Here is a 26,711-nt window from a genome sequence, read left to right on the forward strand (position 1 = left end):
ATTATCATGATAATTTAATATCAAAGAGTGCTAACCTCTTAAAATTAAAAAGAAAAATGATTAAAACTATAATTTTAAAAACAATAGAATCCCTTCTTCACTTCTCTATGCTATAAACATTACTCCCTTTTATCTTTTAGAAATTAGAATAAGTTATATATGAGTAAGGAGGTTGAGATTTTCTAGTTAATAATTAATTTCTAATTAGGTTACTTTAAGGTTTTGTTATACTAATTTAATTCTAATAACTTATATGTTGACTTTAATCTTCTAAAGAGGTTTACTGGTCATGTAGTATCATTTTCATATCATTAGTGACCTATTACGTCGTTATCCTAACATGAAAAGATTGAGTTGGACTTATGCTAGCCTACTGAAAAATCTCAAGCCTAATTTTAAAATTTCATTTGTTACTCTAGATATGATCAAAAGAGTACATGAAGGTTCAGTTTGAGAGATTTGCTCTAATCAATTCTAAACCCATTTAGATTTTTTATTTAAGTTGGATTCTTAATGCAATTATAATTTTTACTTTTTAGCTCTAATAACTCATCCCAATATGTTTTTTATAAAGCTTTACTTAAAATTATGGAAAATATATATCATATAGCCTATTTTTATATTTTATATTTCTGTAGCTTTATTAAGCATAAAATAAGTTAAGTAAACTATTATAAAAGATAAACATGTATAAAAGACTAAATATAAGGTAATGAAAAGATAGAATAATATAAGCATACTATTCTCTTATATATAGGAGATCTTTTTATGCTTAAGTTAATAAAACACAAAGATAAATATATTGTATAAAGGTTTAGAGGGTGTTGGTGTTTATGAATTATGTGTGTGTGTGAGAGTGATATGTTGTTTGTAAAAATATCATAATGATGCTAGAAAGAGAAAAGGCAAGAGTGAATATTGATATCATCAATTAATATATGTGTGTAAGGAGATAAAATTGTAAGAAAGTATATTTATATCATTGAAAGAGTTGTAAAAAATATTGCAAAGAGACTAAAAAAAACAAAGGTAAGAATGAATGGAAAAAAAATATATTTTAATATGTCTATTTGTTGCTTTATATATTTTCTATTTATAGTCAATGTGCATATAAACTTCCATTGAGTATATATTGAGCATGAACTGATAGAGGTTATATTAAACATTAACAAACACTAATGAATGGAATATCCATTAAAATATAATGGATTAGTAAATGCATTTAATTGTGTTTTTTTTTTGTATTGTTGCCTTCTTAGTATTTTCAATTTTTTATTAAAAAAACACTATCATGAAAACATAGTTAAAATCAACCTGAACATCACAAAGGTCTAAATTAAAGGAAAATAATAATTAATAATTGCTTCATTTGACTAATTCGATGTGTTGAGCTACCTTTCTATCCTGTGATATTTGTTAGCATTTTTTTTTCTTTCCTTATAATAAAAAAACTAAACACTAGCAAACTTGTTGTCCCTAGACACATAACACTATTCATAACAATAATAAAATTATCATTTTAGCCTTCTTAAAAAAATCAATGGCCTTATTGTTAAGGTTTAATTTGGTCTTTATGCATCACCCACACGTCACCAATTTAATTAGGGATAAATATATTTTTTTTATTTTTTTTAAGCATTGTGAGATAACTAAACTACCTTTAAAAAAAATTTAAATTAGTATCTGAGGGCTTTTTAGACTTTTTCACTTTTTAAAGTATATTAAAATGATTAAATTATTCTAAAAATAAAAATTTCTTTGATTGACATGCAATGAATTTTTTTTTATATTTTCATCATGGTTTTTCCCAGTTATAATCAATTTGAATGAGAGAAATTTAGTTTTTTAATAAATATAAATATTTTTTTAAGAGAAAATAGCAAGTGTGTGGAGCGCCTCTACATCATTCAAATAGCTCTTGCTGAGGTATTTGGTAGCCAAATAGTGGCTTCTAAAATGACGTTCAAATTATCTCGGTAGCCTTTTTTTTTCTTTTCTTTTTTTATTTCTGTGTCTAAACCTCTAAATTAAATTAACCCTTTAATTCGTTTTACCTTTTGATTTTATCCTGATTATTTTGATTATTATTTTTTTAATTTGAAATTATTTATAGATTTCATTTTTTTAATTTTATTATTTTATTTTTTATTTGTTAAATTTGGTTCCTATTGTTTTAATTGCTATTTATTTTGTTTTAAATCATTTTCTTCATTTAATTTTTTTTTCATATTCATTCCTCAAAATTTGGTTTCATTTTATTTTTATATCAAATTTAGTTCTTATTCTTTTAATTTCTATTAGTTTTACTTTTACAAATTTTTTAGGTTTAAATATTTTTTTTCTGAATCCTTTAATATTAAATTGGTTGAGAATTAAACTTCTTAGTTAAATCTAGGTCTAGAATTTATGGGTTGTGGGTTTATAAAATTAACCCAAATTTAAAAGATTTGCTTGAGTTTGCGTATTATTTTTTATGCTAATGTTTTTTCAGTTTTATCCTTCAATATTTATTTATTTCATAAATTTCATCTTTAATTCTTTTATAAGTCTTTAATTTAGTTTTAGATTAATCCAACTCAAAGTCGATTAAGATCCAATTAAGGCTAAACCAAATGAGAATAAAGGAAGGAAAAGAAAAGATATAAATTGTCCCACCGAATTATCTTATTGTGGTTATGTCCAATATTTATATTTTAATTTTCATATATTAATTTGGGTCAGTATAATGTGTTATCATTTTTTCATTTCATTTTATATTTTTTTATAATTTAATATTTTGATAATATGTTATTTTATATTTAAGCTTGATTGATTAGTACTTAAAAGTGCATTTTTATCATGGTTTTATATCATCATTTTGTACTTGAAGTATCAATAACTCCTTAACTAAAATATGTTTTATAATAATGTATCTAATAATATAAGATACCTATAATTTGTGGTAAATGTCTATTTTTAATGCAGGCCTATCACATAAATGAAATGATTGATTGATGACTTGAAGAACTTAAATTGTAAGGATAAAGAGATGGCCAAACTTAGAAAAGAGATGTCGGTGCAATCCAAACCAGAACACTGTTCGGTAATTGGGTCATATCTAGAGCTATATATCTCAGATTTAGGTCCAATTTATATGGATGGAAAGGTAAGACATAGGCCTACAACTTTCATATGGAGCCCAAGATCTAAAAAGGCCATTATCAAGTCCAAATTGTAGCAACAACAAAGAAGCCCGAATCTGTCTTCCAGCCCGAGCACTGTTTGGTATTTTGGCCATATCTGGAGTTCTAGAAATCCAAATGAGCTGAAGTTTTTACACAAGAAAGCTGAGACAATTGCCTACAACTTTCATGTTTGCAACTGGCTCCAGTTTTGACGTTATCAATGACGTTTTGGGCAGACAAGAGAAGATAAGGATTGTCACCAAGTCAAAAGTTGGCCACCCACTTATCAATTAGTCATCAAATCAATAGTTCCCAATTTTGGCCTATAAAAGGAGGCATTTGCCATGTATTTAGGCATCTTGGTTTCCAGATCAAGATCATGCTCTTCCTTTCTCTCTTTGTATTTTTTGTAATATTTATGCTTTGCTTTCATTAATATTAAGTTTGTGCCTTTCATTTCCTTTCCTTTACTTAGTTAACTTTTATGTTCTTATTTTGTTTATCTATTTTGCTTTCTTTCATTATGTCTAGCTAAGTTAATTATGTCAAGGTGAAAAGGTTACACTAATGGTGTAAGAATAAGTATAATGTAAACTTAATATGGACTTTAATGTTTGATACTAACATGTTTTATATTTGTTATCTTGTTCACTCTTTAATACTTTGCTTGTTAAATGACTAATCTTGATTTATGTTGTATAACACTTGGTACAACAAATGCTTGGCACTTTCATAGCCCATAATGTATGGTATAACCGACACCTGAGCTATGAAAGGAACTTGATTTGTTGTTAACATAAGTTATAATCATGAATGCTTGACGAGATTTACAAGTATTAGCATTAATTGAATAAGATGACTAATGTAATCATGTTAACAATATATAATCTGATTGGAACCTCTTTTGTGTGTGGTTTCCAATTCAATAATAAGAGTTTATATTATACTTGTTTGATATACCATTAGTGGAACCTATAACCTTGACATTTGTTATTATTATTGTTTAATCCTTACATTAATTTTCCATCTCCAAGTTCTCATAATCTTCTTCTTCTTCTCTTTCTTTATTATTATTATTATTACTACTACTACTACTACTACTACTACTATTACTATTACTATTACTATTACTATTATTATTATTATTATTAATATTATTATTATTATTATTGTTAGTATTATTATTATTGTTGTTGTTATTGTTATTGTTATTGTTATTGTTGTTATTTATAATTTGTACAAATAACCTCCCTGTGGTTCGACCCCGGTCTTGCCGGGTTATTTATTACTTCGACACTCCTGCACTTGGGAGAAGATATCAATCTTTTAGTTGTGTCATTGATCTTGGTAGAGATTAAAATAACATCAGCATGAAATTTATTTAAAACCATATCATTTGAATAGGATGACTAGTTTGCTCTTGATGTGCTAGGTTGAATAAGTAAATCATCATTTTTTATATTTTTTTAATCAAAATATTAGCATATATAAAAGATAAAAAAGAAACAAAGCCAGGAAGCCCACAAGTCACAAATACAAACATGTAAAACCTAGGGGAACATCTTCCCAAGAAAAGCAAATTAAGCTAACATGTACAGATGTCAATGCAAAGCTGGGGAGGGAAACAGGATCCCTGAACATAAAAATATAAACAAAATTGGTTAACCAAGGAACCTATAACTAGAACAGGTGCTGAAGTTAACCAACAAAAAAGCCATACAGCACCAAAAAATCCAGGCACAACAGCATATCCAGAAGCAAGGGGAGGCCAGGCCACTCTTAACTCGCCCGCCAACAAAAAATCAACAGAGACAGCACTGTACCCTAAGACCAAGCAGAAGCCAGCTAGGAGAGCAGACATCAGGAGAGAATAATTATCAACAATGCAAGTAGGATACAACTCAGCAAAGATTATCAAACAAAGCCTAAACAACAATCAGCATATCAGCCCAGATTAAGACAATGGTGATCCTTCTCATGAAAGTGAAAAACTATCAAGAACATCACTTGGAATTTTCGAAAGAGAGTTTCCATGGAGATGCTAGGAGATTCAAATATCCTCTTGTTTCTTTCTTTCCTCCCAAATTAGGTAGACTGTAAGTCCTAAAAAGACTCTTCACGTTCTTGCTTCAATATTATTTCCCCTAGAGGTAAGACCTCGAATAGAACTATTCAGAGTCGTCATCCGACGATGTATACGCAGCCAGGACTTTATGCTCCCTCAGAAGCATGATGTCCAACTGCAAGCAATGAAAAGATGCTGGTGAGATTCCTTAGTTTGCCCACAGAACACGCAGGAGGTGTCCAATGTGATGAAAAATAATATGTCCTTCGTTTTAAGCTTCTCTACAACTGCAAGCCATATAATGAATCTCGACAGGGACCAGTTTTCCCATACTACACGGTCCCTGTTCGCTTGAGTAGGACTCCGGAGATAATCATAAGCTTTTGCTGAGAAATGATGAGCACCACTGGATCAACTTCTGAGCAGAGTTACAATTTCATCCATACTCCCACAATTCTCTACTAGCTGATCTCTAAAACATATAATGAATTTCCATAGGGGGGAGGACTTATAGGTACCCATGGTCTATATAGAGTGAGTATGTAAGTAGTAATGGTGAACCCATTTAATCCATATGGAATCTGTCTTCAGATGAATATTCTGAAGATGTCTAGCAAGGAAGCTCTTGTTTCTGGCCTTTAAATCAAATAAGGCGAGACCCCCTTCTTTCTTTGAAACGCAAACTCTGTTCCAAGCAACCAAAGCAGATGTGCTCTTAGTAGTGTTAACTGTCCATAAGAAATTTCTACAGTCGCAGATTATTTGGTTGATGACAGTAGCTGGAAGAGGGAAGACATTTATCCAGAATTGAACCATATCATATAGAACAGTCTTCAAGAGCTCCAACCGACCAGCATATGTGAGATTCTTACCCTTCCAGTTCTGAACTGTCGACTCCAATTTGAATAAAAGAGGAGAAAACTGACTTGCCAATAGCTTGTGGGGGCCAAGGGGAACACCCAAATATATGAAGGGGAAGGAACCTTCTTTGAAACCAGAATCATGGAGAAGAGCCAGCTTCAAGGTTGCATTAACTCCTTCGAAATATGCTAAAGATTTTGTAGCATTAATAACCAAACCCGAGGTCTACCCGAAGATATCTAACTGCCGAAGCAGAATAGCAATAGAAGATTTATCACCTCAGGATGGCAAGAGAACATCGTCTGTAAAGGCAAGGTGACTGATACCAAAAGCTTCGCACTTCGAGGGCATAGTGATATTTAGGATTCCTGGTAGCCAGCCGAAGCATCCTAGAAAAATACTCCATGCAGATGATGAAGAGATAGGGGATCACCTTGTCTCACTCCACACTTCCCAGGGAAAAAGCCATAGAGATTACCATTTACAGTAACTGAAAAAGATGTGGTTTCCATACATTGCATTAGCAAGAGCACAAAACGGTCTGGAAAGCCTAGCATTCTGAGAAGATCTCTAAGGAAAGGACACTGAACCGTATCAAATGCTTTCTTGAAGTCAATTTTCATACGGCACCTAGGAGAGGCTCTTTTACTGCCATACTGCCAGAAGAGCTCTTGAACAAGGTTGATATTATCTGTCATCTGGCGACCACTCAGGAAAGCATTCTTGGCTTGAGCTAATCTCCCAGCAAGAATTTTAGAGATCACTTTGTTGACCATATTGCAACATGAAAAAGGTTGAAAATCACCAGCAGGGACAACATGGGCAGATAAGGGCAATAATAGAGTGGTTTATCTGCTTCAAGAGCTTTCCTAAGGAAAAGAAATCATGAACAGTAGTGCAAAAATCTGCCCCGATAATATCCTATGATTTTTTGAAGAAAAAGGAAGTGTACCCATCAGGGTCAGGAGCTTTGTCATTATCAATACTAAATAAAGCCTGTTTGATATCTTCATGAGAAACTGGACCTAGCAGCAGCTTGTGAGAATTTATAAATGACTGCCACATTCAATGGAAGAGTCTCCTTAGGAGTGCCAAGCAGATCTTTATAAAAACGGACAAATTCTTCCCCAACTTCATCCACCGAAGTAGAGAGGGAACCACTACTACACTGAATAGCAGAGATTTGATTCCGCCTGTGCTTCTGGCTCATAAGAGCATGAAAGAAAGAGGAGCCTCTGTCACTTTCTTTGAAGAAGGTGCATTTAAGTTTTTGTGCAAAAAACATCTTTTCCACCGACTTGAGATGAATCAGCTGCAATCTGAGATGCTTCTCCTCTTCCAGAAGCAACGGGTTGTCCTTGTCAACATGAAGAGCTGTTTGGTGATCTTCTAAATTCTTCTCAACTCTAGCAACCCTCTCCGAGATATGGCTGAAGTGCAGCTGATTGAGCTTTTTGAGGGGTTGCTTCAACTTTTTTAACTTCTTGCACAGAGTGAACATAGGAGAGCCAAGATCATCAGAGCACCAATGATCAGAGATAAGCCCCAAAGTTATAATGAGAGGCCCATATATTGAAAAATTTGAAGTTGTTTCTCCCTTTTATGCTATGGAATACAAATCGAACAACAACAGGGGAATGATCTAAAAAGGCTACAGAGTTGGTCAAAATGACCAACACCCTGTCAATTTTGCTCCAGATTTTTCCCATTAGTCCAGGTGAAGTGACAGCCAGAGTAGTTAAGATCATTCAACCCAAGGTCAGCACAGCAACTTCTGAAATGCGAAACTTCATATATAGAGACTGGCTCCCCATTGTGCTTGTCTGCTTAAGAAATAACTGAATTGAAATCACCTAGAATTAACCATGGACTGTGTGACTAGCAGCTCCGCAATTCATCCCACAGAGATCTCCTGGCAGCAATGGAATTAAAACCATAGAAAAAAGTGACATTGAACTTGATCTGATGCACAAGACTGCAGATGGAGACATGAAGACCTTGGGTTGAACAGCCAAGGAGATCAACAGAAACTGTTAATGTATTCCAAAAACCAACAGTTCTTTCATTACTAGCAAACCCAGCATTTGTAAGGAATTGCCAGTTGGAAAGGTGAAATTTGTGCATAGTGGCCACCTTGGAAGAAAGCCATTTGGTTTTAAGAAGTCCGCAAACATCCATACGATTCTTCTTTATGAGGCATACAAACTCATGCTATTTCATAGGACTAGTAGGAGAGGCAAGAGGCCTCTTACCACCACCACTCATTTCCGACAACAACTCCTAGTGGTATTTGCTGAAGACTAACATTAAGTCCTCTGACATTCCAGTTGTAGAACAACATTAATTATTTTTGTATTTGTTTAGTAATTTAGATGTTTGGATAATTTATATACGTGTCAGCTAATTTTATAGATTTTAAAATTAATAATTATATAAATTTTTAATAATCCGAATATTTATAAAACTTAAATTAGTAATTTTTAAAAAATAAATTTAAAATTTAACCAATTAAGTTATATCTTTAAAAATTATTTTTATATATATATTTATTAATGCACGTAATGTTGGTTAGTTTTATCTGAGATGCTAATCAAAATTTTTATCCTTATTTCAAATATCCTATCACATGCATGAAAAAATAACAATACTCACAGTTTTTTTAATGATATAATTCATTTTTAATTCAGCCCATGACACAGCATGAACAATATCCTAACACATATCTAAAACACCTAATAAGTTATGCTCGGTTTAATAACAATATTAATAAATATTTTTCACATAATTTTTTAATATGATTTTTTTATTTTTTTCAGATAATAAATACTAAAGAATATTTTTAAATAAATTTCCTTGTCAATATAAACTAAACCGTTTTTTCTTAAAAATCTTAAATATATAATGTTCATATCAACATTGTAAATTTATAAAAATTTAGTAAATTTTTCTTGATTGGAATCCAAAATATTCCAGAAAGAAACAGCTTTTCTTTACAGTAAAAAATTAGTACCTTCCTTACTCGAAATTGGATTCCTGGTAAAAAAGTGGGCTTCTTGATTTGTACAAGGGGAGAATTGAAGGTACAAGGACCCAAGAGTAGTGCATGTCCTTTGGGCCTTCTTCGGCTGTCTTAGTACAGAGTAGGCTTGCCAGCACTTTTTTTATTTGATTCTCATACCTGGATGAATACCACTTTTGAGTAAAATTCTGGAAAAACTTCTATAGTTTCATATAAAATTATTTGACGTCAACTTCTTTTATTTCTAACGTAATGATTTTCTTATAATATATGACTTAAAGTTTTATTTATTTTGTTGGCAACATTAAGATTGATTTTTGACAGCACTTGATGTTTTTTTATTTTCATTATTTCTCCTTACCAAAATGATGAAATTTTGAATTTTAACAATTTCTTCATAAGAACAAACTCCAACACACTACTTTTGCTTACTCATTTGAGAATAAAAATTTATCATGGAACCATACAGACCTAGACAAGTGTTTAAAGGTTTGAAATCTCTGAAGTTTTAAGACTTTTAAATACATCTTCTTCTTTTTTATAAAAGCATCTTGAACCTTCCCCTTACCAAAAATTATCATATCTTAAGAAACCATATGTTTTTATGATTGAAAATGTGGTCCAGATCTTAAGATATCAGTCAAAATTATAACTCTTCTTTTATTTGCATTACATATCGCTATTTCTTTATCTTGATTTTGCATTAATTATGCATGGTTTAATAACAATATTAATAAATATTTTTCACATAATTTTTTAATATGATTTTTTTTTTAGATAATAAATACTAGAGAATATTTTTAAATAAATTTTCTTGTCAATATAAGCTAAACCGTTTTTTCTTAACAATCTTAAATATATAATTTTCATATCAACATTGTAAATTTATAAAAATTTAGTAAATTTTTCTTGATTGGAATCCAAAATATTCAAGAAAGAAACATCTTTTCTTTACAGTAAAAAATTAGTACCTTCCTTGCTCGAAATTGGATTCCTGGTAAAAAATGGGCTTCTTGATTTGTACAAGGGGAGAAACAAGGACTCAAGAGTAGTGCATGTCCTTTGGGCCTTCTTCGGCTGTCTTAGTCCAGAGTAGGCTTGCCGGCAATTTTTTTATTTGATTCTCATACCTGGATGAATATCCACTTGTGATTTTATTTTGAGTAAAATTCTGGAAAAACTTTTATAGTTTCATATAAAATTATTTGACGTCAACTTCTTTTATTTCTAACGTAATGATTTTCTTATAATATATGACTTAAAGGTTTTATTTATTTTGTTGGCAACATTAAGATTGATTTTTTACAGGACTTGATGTTTTTTTCTTTTCATTATTTCTCCTTAGCAAAATGATGAAATTTTGAATTTTAAGAATTTCTTCATATGAACAAACCCCAACACACACCACTTTTTCTTACTCATTTGAGAATAAAACTTTATCATGAAACCATATAGACCTAGACATGTCTTTAAAGGTTTGAAATCTCGGAAGTTTTAAGACTTTTAAATACATCTCTTTTTTTTTTTTTTCATAAAAGCATCTTGATCCTTCCCCTTACCAAAAATTATCATATCTTAAAAAATCATATGTTTTTATTTATGAAAATGTGCTCCCAATTCTTAAAAAATCAAAATTATAACTTTTTTTTATTTGAAATTGCATTATGTATCGCTATTTCTTTATCTTGATGTTTTGGATTTAGTAAGTTTAGTCTATTCATATTAGTAACAAAAAAAATCCAAATTAAATTAGTTAAAGTTTTTGTAAGAAAGTAAAATTTTTGAACTTAATCATCGATAAAGAGTTTAACAAGGTTTATATATATAGTGACATGCACGATGTCAAATGATGGATCTATCTCCTGAAAATAAGAAAAGTTTTGAGTTTGTAATGATTCAACAGAATCACTACCTAATATTATGATTACTAGATAATTTATGATCTTCAAGAGTCTGGATAAAAGGACTAGTTGTGCGAAGAGAAGACATATCACCTCTAGTGCACTTGACCTAAGATAAATTACATTGTTGATTTATTCTTATTCTAAATCATGTTTCTATCTACTAGTCTTATTTGAGATTCAAGATAAACCTCTCTTCATAAGAAAATTTATACCTTATTAGGTTAAATCCTAACTGATCTAAAGTCTAAATTTTAGCATCCTGTTTATTTTTTATTTTGTATCTTTAATACATGAGGGTACACTTTACAGTGTAATTGTATACCCTCAAATAATAGTCTACAACTAAATTCTAATACCCTAAATATTAATTAAACAAAATAATTATTATGAGATTTTTGATATTTTAGCCAAATCATAATAAATAATTATAAACTGATTATAATATTTATTTTACAAGAAAATATGTACGAAGAACCTTTAGAATTTGGTCGTATGCATAAAAAAAATATAGTTTTTGTGTTTTTAAAATGAGGAAAAAAATTTATATTTTTTTTGGATTTTTTTAGATTTTAGAGAAAACTAAGAATTTTTAATACTGGGCCCATATCTTACATTATGAGTTTATAGTCTGATATTATATGAAATTCTTGAAAAAAAATATATTTTTGTGTTTTTTGAGATAAAAGATTTTTTTTTGAATTTTGTTTTTTAAATTTTGGAGAAAAATCAGGCTTTTTTAATACCAAATCCATATCTTATAGTGTATGTCTACAGTATGATATTAAACAAAAATTATTGAAAAAAAAAACACAAAGGGCCTATAAAAATCTCAAAATGGTCCCTAGTTTTTTTTTTTAGTTTTGAAATTCTTAAAGGCTTTTTTGGCTAAAGCCTAAAATAAGGACAAATTAAAACTAAAGGAAAAGGCTTAAGGTATTTTTATCAAATACACTCTTCGCCTAAAATTAGAGACATTAAAAATGTTTTAAGGACATGTTTGATAAACATGCTCTAAGGATTCAATCAAGACCTTATTTCTTAAAAAATACATGAGGCATGCCAAAAACACATTTAAATATGAGTTGGGCTTGGCCTTGCCATATGGGATGACCTATTGGGCCCGAGGCTTAAGCCCATATGTACGGGTTGGGCTTAGGCCCAACCCACACATGCCTTATATATATATATATATATATGATGTGGGATAGACTTAGGTTAACCATATGAGCTATGCTTAAGTCTAACCTATAAAACTTGGTCACTAGCCTAGCCTAGTGATCAAGTTACTTTATAGAAAATGAATTATTTAATGTGTTTACATATTTATGTTTTGATTAACTAACCAAAAGAGAAGAGAAGAATTACTTGGGCTGGATGGGGGTGTTGGCCAACTGATGGAGATTCAAACGTGGTGTTGTAGCCTACTGGGAGACCTACTAGCATTGGTAAAAAAATATGTGGTGGCTATTGGAAGTTAGAGAGACTGCATTAGAAGAGGAAAAAAAGATGTAGAAGTTGCATTAGAAAACTATCATGGTTAGTTACAGTGATGGTGGATGGTTGGAGTGATGTTAACCTAGGCATTGAGAAGCTAGTGATTGCTCAAAGTGATGTATTTGGGTTGATGGCAATGCTTCTATGGAAAGGGGAAAATAAAAAGAGTGGTGGAAATGTAGGAAAAATAAGGGGTAAAAAATGAAAGTGGAAAAGAAAAGGTACCTTTCAAGTGGCCGTTGTGGTGTGTTTGCTGATGCTGGAGAAGTTTTTCTCTTCTCTTCTTTTAGAGAAAATTAGTGTAGTGGGGTGTTTTTGCTTCATTTTTTCATTCTTATCTCTATACAAAATCCATCCCTATTTACAGGTGAAATAAATACATATGATGTTTCTTAGGTATGGTTTATTGCCATTGATTTGCTTGGAAATTATCTAAATCATTGGCCACAAACTAGCAACCTGGCACTATAAAACTAGCATTGTCAAATCTGGTCAGGTTAGAGGTTTGAGTTGTTTATTGCAGTGGTTGTAGGGCTTAAAACTAGTGAAAAAAGGGATATGGACATAATACGATGTTAGAGAATATAGATGATGTGTTATTTGCATTTTTCAAAGAAGAAATGGACTATTAAATAGCCTTTAAAAGTGACTTCACGCATAACTTTTCTGATATAAAGATAGGGGATTACGAAATAGTGCCACACAATATGTTGTCTAGCATCATCATCATCATCATCATAATCATACTTTTATAAACCAAACAATGCTATTTTATTTAAATGAAACAATGCTATTTTTAGGTTTTTTAACCTAAATTAGATCATTAACCCCTATTTAATTTCAACCCCTAATTTTTTAATTTAGTAAATTAAGTCAATTGAATTTTGATTCTAATAATTAATTCAATATGCCTTTTTCATATTATTCCTTGGTCTTGTATCTTTTTAATTTCATCCCTAATTGATCTTTAAACTTCTAAATTCTTCAATTTCACCCCTATTTTTAATTGAATTGGGTTTCCAAATTCACACACCTTTCACAAAGAGGTCCCTGATTATGAATTTTTTTCAATTTAGCCCATAATTAACCATCTAATTGAGTTTGAAAAAATTAAATCTAGTCCTCTAAAATTTTAATTGTCTCAATTAAACCTAAATTAAGTTTGAAAACTTAATTTTTCACTAATTAAATGCCTAAAAAAATTAATTTATCTTATAAATGGTTTAATTAAGTTCTTACATTTGATTAATTTTTTAAATTTGATTCAAATTAATTCTTAAATTTAATTAAACCTTTAATTGAGCCTATGATTAACAAATTAAAAGTCTAATTCAATCCTTAAACTTAATTTTTATGCAAAAAGTTTAATAATCATTTCATTTGATCTTATATAATTTAAAAAGCTACCAATCCTTTTTTTTAATTCTTATGTTTTGAATTTTAAATAGAAAAAGGTAATGTTAGGAAAACTTAAAATTGAATTATTACAGTCTATAACAAATGGAGTCTTCTTTTTCTTTAACATTGCTATTTGTGAACAAAAATGCTAATAAGCTTGTTATACATGTGTCAAGAGCAAAAAAATTCAAATTTGCCAAACTTAGAAAAGAGATATTGGTGCAGTCCAAACCAGAACACTGTTCGTAAATTGGGTCATATCTAGAACTGTAGATCTTGAATTTAGGTCTACTTTATATGGATGGAAAGGTAAGACATAGGCGTACAACTTTCATATGAAGCCTAAGATTTAAAAAGGCTATTTTCAAGTCCAAATTGTAGCAACAACAAAGAAGTCTGAATTTGTCCTACAGCCTGAGCACTGTTTAATGTTTGGCCCATATCTGGAGTTTTAAAAGCCCAAATGACTTCTATTTTTTTTGCTGGAAAGCTGAGACAATTTCATACAACTTTCATGTTTTCAAGTGGTTATAATTATAACGTTATCAATAATGTTTTGGGCAGAAAAGAGAAGATAAGAATTGTCACCAAGTCAAAAGTTGACCACCCACTCATCAATTAATCATCAAATCAATAATTTCAAATTTTGGACTATAAAAGGAGACATTTGCCATGCATTTTGGCATCTTGGTTTCCAGATCAAGATCATGCCTTGCTTTTTCTCTTTGTATTTTTGTAATGCTTAAGTTTTGCTTTCATTAATATCAAGTTTATGTCTTTCAATTCCTTTTCTTTACTTAGTTAACTTTTATCTTATTTATGTTCTTATTTTGTTTATTTATTTTTCTTTCTTTCATTATGTTTATCTAAGTTTATTATGTTAAGGTGAAAATGTTACATTAATGGTGTAAGAATAAGTATAGTGTAAACTTAATATGGACTTTAATGTTTGATACTAACATAATATGGACTTTAATGTTTGATACTAACATGTTTTGTATTTGTTATCTTGTTTACTCTTTAATACTTTACTTATTAAATACCTAATCTAGATTTATGTTGTATAACATTTGGTAGAACAAATACTTGACACTCTCATAGCTCATACTGTATAGTATAACCGGTACTTAAGCTATGAAAGGAACTTGATTTGTTGTCAACATAAGTTATAATCATGAATGCCTGAAAATATTTACAAGTATTAGCATTAATCGAATAAGATAGCTAATGTAATCATGTTAACAATTTATAATCTGATTGGAACCTCCTTTGTGTGTGGTTTCCAATTGAATAATAAGAGTTTATACTATATTTGTTTGACATACCATTAGTGGATCCTCTAACCTTAACATTTATTGTTATCATTGTTTAACCCTTTTATTGATCTTCTATCTCAAAGTTCTCATCAACTCTTTCTTCCTCTTCTTCTTTATTACTACTACTAATATTACTACTACTAGCATTGTTGTTGTTGTTGTTGTTATTACTATTGTTATTGTTTATAATTTATACAAATAACCTCCATGTGGTTCGACCTCGATCTTGCTGGGTTATTTATTACTTCGACACTCTTGCACTTGGGAGAAGACATCAATCTTTTAGTTGTGTCAAGTTTTTGGCATCGTTGTTGGGGAGGTAAGTTCTTGTATAAATTATAATATTTATTTTATTTTCTCTTTTCTCTTTTCTTATGTATAACTTTGTTTCTTTTCTATTGCTTCTTCTTCTTTTATTTTTTTCTTCCTTTTCGTCTATTCCTACACGTGCATGAGAGTGTGGTCACGTACATTAAATGGTAGACTTTGCAGGGTATCCTTATTATTTTCAGAAAATATGGCCGAAGAAGATAATCAATCACTTTATAATAAGAATAATGAGAATAATTGTGTTAGAACACTTAGAGACTATATGAATCCCATAAGAACAAGTGCACCATCATGTATAGTTTTTCCTCTTGATGCATCTCATTTTAATTTTATGTCAGGCATTATTCAACTTTTACTTTCTTTTCATGGCTTAGATTTAGAAAATTCATACTTACATTTAAGGAAATTTGAGGAGGTTTGCAACACGTATAATGACTCAAATTGTAGCATGAATACCATCAGATTAAAGGTTTTTCCTTTTTTATTAAAAGATAAAGCAAAAACATGGCTATAAAATTTGAGACCAGGATCCATTCGTGCTTAGGATGAAATGCAACAATAGTTTTTAAAAAAGTTTTTCCCGTCTCATAGAATAGACTCTTTCAAAAGATAAATCACCACTTTCACTCAAAAACCAGGAGAAAATTTTTACCAATGTTGGGATAGGTATCGAGACTTGCTTAATACTTGCCCTCATCATGGTTTTGAAACATAGAGATTGGTTTCATATTTTTATGAAGGGTTAACACCTAGAGATAAAAAAATAATTCAATTGATGTGTAATGAAACTTTTAAAGATAAAGACCCTGATGAAGTAATGGAGTACTTAGACTTGTTAGCTGAAAATGCTCAAAATTGGGACACCGCAGGTACTTATGAGGCACCAAGTAAAACTCAACCTCATATATCTAGTGGAGGTATGTATAACCTGAAGGATGATCATGACCTCCAAGCTAAGTTTGCATCTTTAGCTAGAAAAGTCGAGGCACTAGAATTGAAAAATAGTGGTCAATTAAAATCTATTGAAAACATTGTGTGTCAAATATAAGAAACAAATGAACACTCAACCAATAAATATTCAACCTTGTCTTCTTTTAAAGAATATCCCCATGAACAAGTCCATGTTTTAAACAGTTTCCAAAGGGCTAATTACAACCACAATTCATACTCGTAAACATACAAAACTCATTGGAGAAATCACCCAAATTTCAGTTAGAAGAGTGATAATAACAATGTACAAACTTCACAACCACTGTTTCAAGCACACCATAATTTCCAAAATTCTCATGGATATGCACCTCCTTATGCTCCACCTCCTAGAAGAAATCTTGAGGAAATATTGCATGCATTCATTAAAAAGCAAAAGACAATCAATACTCAACTTGCTCAAAACATGACAGATTTTAAAGATACTCTTGTAAAATTGACATCTGCTCTTATTTTCCAAGAGAAAGGTAAGTTTTCATTTCAACCACAATAAAATCCCAAGGGCAATACAATGCAAATGCAAGTAGTTCCGGAAGCCAACACATAGATCAAGTCAAATCAATCACTACTCTTTGCAGTGGTAAGGTTATTGAAAAACCCACTCTTGAACCTTGTGAGAAAGATGATGAGTCAATCTCTAACGGTAAAGAAGAAGTTGAATCTGAAAATTGCAAAGAAAAGACTGATTTTCCACTAGCACTTCTATTTCCTCATGCCATGACCAAACAAAGAAAATTCAATCACAACTTTGAAATCTTTAAAACTTTCAAACATATAAGGATCAATATACCTTTGCTAGATGCTATTAAACAAGTTCCTTTCTATGCTAACTTTTTGAAAGATCTATGCACTATGAAAAGAAAACTGAATGTGAAAAAGAAAGCCTTTTTAGCTGAACAAATAAGTGTCATTCTTCAGAATAATAATGCTTTGAAATATAAAGACCCTGGTTGTCCTATAATTTCTTGCTTTATTGGAGAACATAAAATTAAAAGAGCCTTACTTGATTTTGGAGTCAGTGTGAATTTACTTCCATATTCAGTTTTTCAAAGTATCAATCTAGGTGAGTTAAAACCAATTTCTGTAACTTTTTTACTTGTCGATAGATCTGTAAAAGTGTCTAGAGGAATAATTGAAGATGTGTTAGTACAAGTTTGATAAATTCATTTATCCTGTGGATTTTATTGTCTTGGATACACAACCTGTTGAAGCATGTAATTCATTTCCATTTCTTACAACTTCTAATGCATTGATTGATTGTAGGAATGGACTGATAAAGTTATCATTTGGAAACATGATATTGGAGATGAATATTTTCAATATTTGTAAGCAACCTGGAGATAACAATGATTTACGGAAGTGGACTTTACTAAAAAATTAATTCATGATCAATTTCAAACCATTTTTAGTGAAATTGAGATTGATGAATTTGATGATTTGTAAATGATTTATTTTCAGGAAGAATCAAAGGTAAGTAATTGAAGACCAAAAATTAAGGAATTACCACCACAATCAATTAAGTCCATACCTTCAAGTGTTTAACTACCCAAACTTGATTTGAAGTCATTGCCATTCAATCTCAAATACTCATTTTTAGGAGAAAATAAAACTTTTTCGGTAATAATCTCTTCCAAACTTAATGCATATCAAGAAGGTAAGTTATCACAAACTCTGAAAATGCACAAAAATACATTAGGATGGACCATAGCTGACATAAAAGGAATTAGTCCTTTGATTTATACATATAGAATTTATTTGGAGGAAAATGCTAAACCCTCTAGGGAAATACAACAAAGGCTCAATCCTAATATGAAAGAAGTAGTGAAAAATAAAGTCATTAAGCTTCTAGATAATGAAATGATTTATCCTATTTCTAACAACAAATGGGTAAGTCCTATCCAAGTTGTAGCTAAGAAGTCTGGAGTTACTGTGATAACAAATGAGAACAATGAGTTAATTCCCACTAGGATTGTTGCTGGTTGGCACATGTGCATTGACTATAGGAAAATTAATTTAATGACTAGAAAAGATCATTTTTCTTTACCTTTCATGGATCAAATTCTAGAAAGAGTTGCAGGTCATGAATTTTTTTATTTTCTAGATGGCTATTTAGGTTACAACCAAATTAAAATTGCATTGGAAGATCAAGAGAAGACTACTTTCAAATGTTCATTTGGTACTTTTTCATATCGAAGGATGCCTTTTGGATTATGTGATGCACCACCCACATTTCAAATATGCATGCTTAGTATATCTAGTGATACAGTTGAATATTTTCTTGAGATTTTTATGGATGATTTTTCTATTTTTGGCAATTCATTTGATGATTATTTGACTAACTTAAAAAAGGTTTTGAGCATGTGTGAAGAGAAGAATCTTGTACTGAATTGGAAAAAATATCACTTTATGGTAACAAAAACCATTGTACTTGGTCATATTGTTTCATCAAAAGGAATTGAGGTTGACAAATCTCAAATCGAGTTAATTGTTAACTTGCCAACACCAAAATCTATTAAAGATGTTAGATCATTCTTAGGACATGTTGGTTTTTATCAAAGGTTCATCAAAGATTTTAGTGTAATATCTAAGCCCTTAAGTAACCTTCTAACAAAGGATAATATTTTTTAATGGACTGAACATTATGAAGAAGCCTTTGTTAAACTTAAAAACTTGCTTACTTGTACTCCTGTCATTCAACCTCCTGATTGGTCATTACCTTTTGAAATAATGTGTGACACTAGTGATTATTTCGTAGGTGTTGTTTTGAGACAAAAAAGAAATAAGAAACCTTATGTGATTTACTATGCAAGTAAAACTTTAAATAGTGCTCAAATGAATTACACCACCACTAAAAAAGAATTATTTGTAGTAGTATTTGCATGTGAAAAATTCAGGTCTTATCTTGTTGGCTCACTTGTTATTGTTTTTAGTGATCATGCTGCATTGAAATATTTTTTTTTCTAAGAAAGATTATAAGACTAGATTGGCACAATCAAAGATAAGAAAGGCACCGAAAATGTTTTCGCAGATCATTTGTCAAGATTGACAACAGATTTGAAAACTGACATCACACCAATCGATGACTACTTTCTAGATGAATCTTTACTTTCTATCTCTACAATGCCTTGGTTTGCTAATATTGTCAATTTTCTTGTTTCAGGACAACTGCCAACTCATTGGAGTACCTGAGATAAAAGAAAGTTCTTGAACGAAGTGAAGAACTTTTATTGGGATGACCCATATTTATTCAAATATTATCTTGATCAAATATTTTGAAGATGCATTCCCGACAATGAGGCATGTGAAGGCCATTTCTCATCAAGAAAGACAATTGAAAAAATCTTACAAAGTTGATTTTACTGGCCCACCATGTTCAAGGACTCACATGCATTCTACAAGTCTTGTGAAAATTGTCAAAAGTTAGGATTTATTTCAAAACGTCACATGATGCTTTGAAATCCTATTTTTGTCATTAAGATCTTTGACTGTTGGGGTATAGATTTTATAGGTCCATTTCCTCCATCATTTGGTTTTTTGTATATATTAGTCATAGTAGATTATATTTCAAAATGGATAGAGGCAATTCCAAGTCGAAACAATGATCACAAAACAGTGATAAAGTTTTTGAAAGAAAATATTTTGAGTCGATTTGGAATCCCTTAAGCCATAGTAAGTGATGGTGGAACACATTTCTGCAACAAGTCATTTGAGTCTTTAATGAAGAAATATGGAATCACACACAAAGTTGTCATCCCTTATCACCCTTAAATAAGTGAACAAGTAGAGCTTGCTAATAGGAAGATCAAACATATTTTGGAGAAAATAGTGAACTCTAATTGGAAAGATTGGTCTTTAATACTTAATGAAACATTTTAGGCTTATTGAACTACTTATAAAACATCATTAGGTATGTCACCTTATAAACTAGTTTATGAAAAACCTTGTCACTTGCTTATGGAACTTGAACATAAAGTTTATTGGGCTATTAAAGCTTTCAATTCAAATTTTGATGATGCTAGTCAAGTGCAAAAATTACAAATAAATGAGTTTGAGAAAATAAGAAATGATGCATATGAAAATTTAAGAATTCATAAAGCAAGAATCAAAGAGTTTCATGACAAGAAAATATTGAGAAAAACATTCAATGTTGGTCAAAAAGTTTTACTTTATAATTCTCGCCTGCAATTATTTCCTGGAAAACTAAGATCAAGATGGAGCAGTCTTTTTTATTGTGAAACATGTATATCCATATGGGGCCTGTGATATCGAGAATCTAAAGAATGGTAATAATTTCAAGGTATATGGACATCGTTTGAAAGTTTACTTTGACAATTTTGCAGTTGAAAATGACTCTATTGAATTGGGTGATCTAGTATATAAAGATTGATTTTTTTTTCTCACATTGTTTTTGTGTTTCTTTTTGAGTGATTTTCGCTAGTTTCTCTCACCTCGGTCAAATGACGGATAACAATATTCCGTGACTTAAGTCGGTTCTTTAGTTTCCCATAATAATTGATATTCGTGTATATATTTGTGCAATTCTTTGAATCTCTCTTCCAATTCTCATTTGAAAATGGACACTAATCTTGAAAAATTGAAAAAGTATTTTCCCGCTCTGCCTCAGAATGCGATTACAAAAATTTACCGTGCTAGATGTGCAAGATTGAGGTTGTTAATGAATCATGAAATTCCTGAAGATATTCGCTGGTTGATTAAAGCAAAGGTCCGATTATCAGGTGAGTCCTCTAATTCCTTCATTTCACACATGTCTAGAATAGGTAAAAGCACTTTTGCAAATAAACATCGTGCAAAATGACTGAAAGTCTGTCATTGATGTGCCATATGGACTTGTAATGCACAATGTCATTTTTTAGGATTGGTATCTATAAACCGTGAAGAAAAAAATACAATTCATTAAGGATGGTGTTGCGATGTCTTGGTCGCACAAATTAATTACCCTAGCTTAAAACACAGCACACAAGATAGTATAAAGCAAACGAAGGGTCGATCGCACGAGGAAGATTTTGTTCAGATTTTTATGTTATATGTTATGTAATGGGGGTTTTTTAATTTGTGATGATCTAAACTATGGAAGAAATTAAATTAGCAAACAAAATCAATTTAAACCGAAATTTATCAAGAAAACAAACATTGCCCGCAAGCACACATCTACCAACAGAATTTAGAACCAATCCTTGAAACGAAACTATAATTTATATTCTGAATTTTATCTTTTCTTAACATTGGTTAATTAATAGATCCTTCGTATAACTAACCCTAACCAATAAACAATCACAATGTCTGCATTAATGATTAAGTTCAATGGCAGCCCTAAGAACTAGATATTTGAGTATTCTCCCTAAGTTTAATAATGTAGTTCCACCACAATTATTAAACTTAGTTGCTTTACAAGTTCATACATCACAACTCTGGTTTTTGATATCAAACTTAGCAATAAATTGTTCACAATAATAACTTAGAGTTCCACTCTAGCAATTATCAACAACAATCATAGAAAATATGCATAGAAAAACAATCATACTCATTCATAATAGAACCTAAAAATAAAAGGAAGAATAAATCTCACAGTTCTTGAAATCTGAAGGTTTGTTGTGTTCTTGCAATCAAGAAAAGAGCTTAGTCTTGCATAACTATTAAACAACTACTCCTAAAGAATGAAGAGAGCATGGTTTTTTGGGTTTGTAGAGGAGAGAATTTGTGTTTCTTCATTTCTAGCTACTAGCCCCTTTTCTGCCCTCTCTCCCTTCTCTCTTTCTTTTTATATGCTAAGAAACCCTAGTTCCTATTTTACAAAATAGTCCTCCCTTAATTTGACAGTTTACATTTAAATACTTCAATAACTATTTTGCAACAAAGGAGAATTAGCCTTGCATGAAATCTTCAAGCTTTGACTTAGAGAAGCTAAATTGCTAAAATAAAAACTTGGATATCGGTTTAGAAGTTTTGAAATGTGATTTGGACTTGTTTCTTCACGAAACCTGTTTGTTGGTAAAATTTAATTGTCATATTTGAAAAATCATATCTCCCTTATATGACATCTTTTTTAGCTGAAATTTAGAGCGTTTATAGAAATTTGAGTCAGGAATCCAACAAAATTGATTTTGCATAATTGGACTTCTATAGCTCTAGATATTGAATTTTGAATGGACAAAGGTCAATAGTGGCAAAATGCGAGATTTGACTTTGAAGGATGTGATTTCCATGATCTTTCCCTTTTTATTTTTCTTGCATTAAATTGCCAGAAAGGTATGGATGTTAACTTTTTAGTGCCATTGGAATCACTTCATTTCGATCTCTAGAACTCAAGCTCTGAATATCGACTAAACATCAAATCTGCCTATTACCTCCAATTTACTCCTTTTTGCATCTTTCATCCAAAAATGCCTTCAAAACATAATATATATATATCAAGGCATTTTACATATAAAACATGGACAAAACATTAGGTAGATGTGGGTGAAACTATCGAATAATATGGTTACATCAAATACCCCCACACTTAGCTCTTGCTCGTCTTCGAGAAAGGATAAATAAAATTAAATTGAAAATAACATTAATCTCTTAATCTCCCATCAATGTCTAAGACTACAAGCATTATAAATAAGAATATAATAAAAAAAGATTATAAATAAATAAATTTTCATGAATTTGTTTACATGCAAACTTCAAAACTCGATTAATCGGGATTTAAATGAAATCTATGTCATGCCAAAGTGATAGGTCCTCTTATTGATATACACTCTAACACTCATGTATTTAGGGTTTATGTGTTTAAATCTCTCAAATTCAATCAAAGAGTATGTTCTACCATAAGCTTGCTTTTCAATCTCATCTCCATTACTAACATATTACAAACAATACATGAATCAAAAGGTCTTATTTTCCGATTGTAATGGAGCTAAGGTTAAGGTGAGGTAAAAGAGCAAAAGAAAAGGTTTAAATCAAAAAAAGTAGAGTATTCTAAAAAAAATGATATTTCAAACAAGATATTCCATCAAAGCATATAAATTTTTTATCTTTAATCACCAGTGCTTAACTTCTTTTGATTTCAAGCTTTTTCAACATAAAATTTTAAGAACATAAATGAACATTTTTTTTCTTTTCCTTTTTATTTTTCGCAATTTTGCTCATCTTTTCATCAAACATCACTTCTTATTTTCACATAATTTCCAACCATATTTCCATGAAATATCACAAGTATATGATCTACTAATCCTTAGCCAGGGAAAAAGGAAAACATATATAAAGTTAAGTCTTATATATGGATAGAGTAAAGAAAAGATAAACAAGCTCAAAAGGGGCTCACTAAGGATAATATGTTTTAGGTTGGCTTTTTGGTTCAAGTGATTAAAATTCCTAATACCTTTATCATCTTCATGTATATTTGTAATGGAATATAATCTCAATAAGATATGGAGCAAGTTTTAGAGATGCATATCATTGAAAGAATGTACACTCAAAGAATATAATGTTGAAGGCTCAAAAGCTTGTATTGGTATAACACTATAAAGTCAACATGGCATATTCTCAAAGTCAATCCCTAAACCAATTAAACCTTAAAATTTACATGCATACTCCTTCATTTGATTTATATCTTCATATATCTCAATTAATTTTCATTTTTAATACTTATATTCTCAAAAACCAATGGGAGTTAAAAAGATCAAACATAATTTTTTTTTTAAAGAACAACAAAGAAAACTAAAATAAGAACACCAAAATTCTCCCAATACCCCCACACTTAAAACACAACATTGTCCTCAATTTTGAAATAAAAGCAAACGAACATAAGAGAATGACAAAAAATAAATTAAAATGCAAAAAAATAAAAGATAAGGAAAAAGAAAAAAAATCTGATTTTTTTTTGTGCTGGGTTACCTCCTAGTAAGCGCTTTTGTTTTATGTCATTGGTTTGATATATGGCATGCTCATTCTTCATATATTGGTTCAGCATGCTTATTCTTCATATATTGGTTCAGCTAACTCTACAGAAGCAGTGAGTTCTGCCGTCCAACCTTTATAGAAAGGTTTCAAATGATGCCCATTGACCTTGAGTACTTTATTGGTTTCTAAACTTGTAATTTCAATTGCGCCATAAAGAAAAATATTAAAAACAACAGATGGTCCAATCCAATGAGAGCACAATTTTCCAGGAAAAAGTTTCAAACGCGAATGATAAAAAAAGGACTTTATCTCCAACATGAAACTCTTTTCTTGTAAGCATTCAGTCATGAAGATTCTTAGTCTTTTCTTTGTAAATCCTTGCATTCTCATAAGCATCATTTTGAATTTCTTCCAACTCTTGCAGTTGCAGTTTTCTTGCAATCCCAGCAGCATCATAATCCATGTTGCATTGTTTAATGGCCCAAAAAGCTTTGTGTTCAAGCTCTACCGGTAGATGACATGCTTTCCTATAAATCATTCTATAAGGCATTCCTATATGTGATTTATAAGCAGTTCGATAAGCCCAAAGTGTATCTCCAAGATGTAGACTCCAATCTCGCCGGTTAGGTTGCACTGTTTTCTCCGAAATGGACTTGATTTCTCGAATTGAAATTTCAGCTTAGCCATTCATTTGAGGATGATATGCTGTGGAAGTTCGATGAGTCACATGATATTAGCAATGCTTCCATGGAATGATTACAAAAATGAGTGCCACGATCACTAATGATAGCTTTAGGGATGCCAAACCTATTAAATATGTGAGTCCTGACAAAATCTAAAACAACCTTAGCATCGTTAGTTCATGTGGCTTTCACCTCAATCCATTTAGACACATAATCAACAGCAAGAAGAATATAAAGATTTCCAAAAAAAGAAGGAAATAAACCCATAAAGTCAATACCCTAAATATAAAAAATTTCAATTACAAGAATATTCGTTAAAGGCATTTGATTCTTATGAGTGATATTATATGTTCTTTGGCATTTTTCACATGATTTGCAGAAGTGATATGCATCTTTAAAAATAGAAGGCTAATAGAATGCACTTTCAAGTACCTTGTGGGCTGTTCTTTTTTATCCAAAATGCCCACCATAAGAATGAGAATGACAAAAGGTGAGAATGGAATAAAATTCATCCTATGGTACACATCTCCTTACTACTTGATCCACACAAAATTTCCACAAGTAAGGAGTATCCCAAAAATAATATTTAGCATCAGCTCGTAACTTGTCCTTTTGGGATGTAGGCAAACCTGGAGGGAATTCTTTGGTGATTAAATAGTTCACCAAATCAGCATACCATGGTCTTACAGAGGAATATAACACATACAACTATTCATCAGGGAATGTTTCTCTTATTATTTTGGCTGGTATATCCTCGGTCCTCAGTCGACTCAAGTGATTAGCCACATGGTTTTCGACACCTTTTTTTTATCTTTGATCTCAAGATCGAATTCTTGTAAAAGCAAGATCCACCTAATCAATCTTGGTTTGGATACCTTCTTCTTCAAAAGATACCTAAGAGCTACATGGTTAGTAAAAACAATGACTTTTATACCAAGTAGAAATGACTTGAATTTTTCAAGAGCAAACACTACTGCAAAAGGTTCCTTTGCAGTTATATGGTAATTGCATTGTGCTTCATCCAATATGCGAGAAGCATAGGCGATAACATGCAAATTCTTCCCAATTCTTTGCCCAAGCACAACTCCTATCGCATAGTCACTTGCATCACACATTATCTCAAAAGATTCATCCCAATTTGGTGGTTGGATGATAGGGGAAGATGTGACACGTCTCTTAAGCTCATCATGGGCATTTTTACATGCTTGATCAAACACAAAATCCATTTCTTTGGCCAATGGTCTGCAAAAGGGTGCTGTAATCTTCAAGAAATCTTTGATAAAGCGTCGGTAAAAATCTGCATGGCCTAGAAAAGAACGAACTTCCCTCACGGATGAGGGGTAAGACAATGATGAATTAACATCTATCTTAGCTTTATCAACCTCTAATCCATGTGAAGACACAACATGCCCAAGAACTATTTCTTATTATACCATAAAATAACACTTTTCATAGTTCAAGACAAGGTTAGTTTCAATACACCTTTTCAGGATCAAAGATAAATTTTCTGGACATTTATCAAAAGAATCACCATACACCGTGAAATCATCCATAAAAGCCTCGATTATTTTTTCAATATAGTCAC

The 26,711-nt window shown here is 30.9% G+C and overlaps 1 pseudogene; it reads right to left on the reverse strand.

Annotated features, from left to right (window-relative positions):
• Positions 1-7,099: 7,099 nt before the first annotated feature.
• On the reverse strand, positions 7,100-26,241 carry LOC105126059 (uncharacterized; annotated as a pseudogene).
• Positions 26,242-26,711: the final 470 nt, after the last annotated feature.

This window comes from Populus euphratica, unplaced genomic scaffold (genome assembly GCF_000495115.2).
Source record: "Populus euphratica unplaced genomic scaffold, PopEup_1.0 scaffold44.1, whole genome shotgun sequence".
Classification (NCBI taxonomy): Eukaryota; Viridiplantae; Streptophyta; class Magnoliopsida; order Malpighiales; family Salicaceae; genus Populus; species Populus euphratica.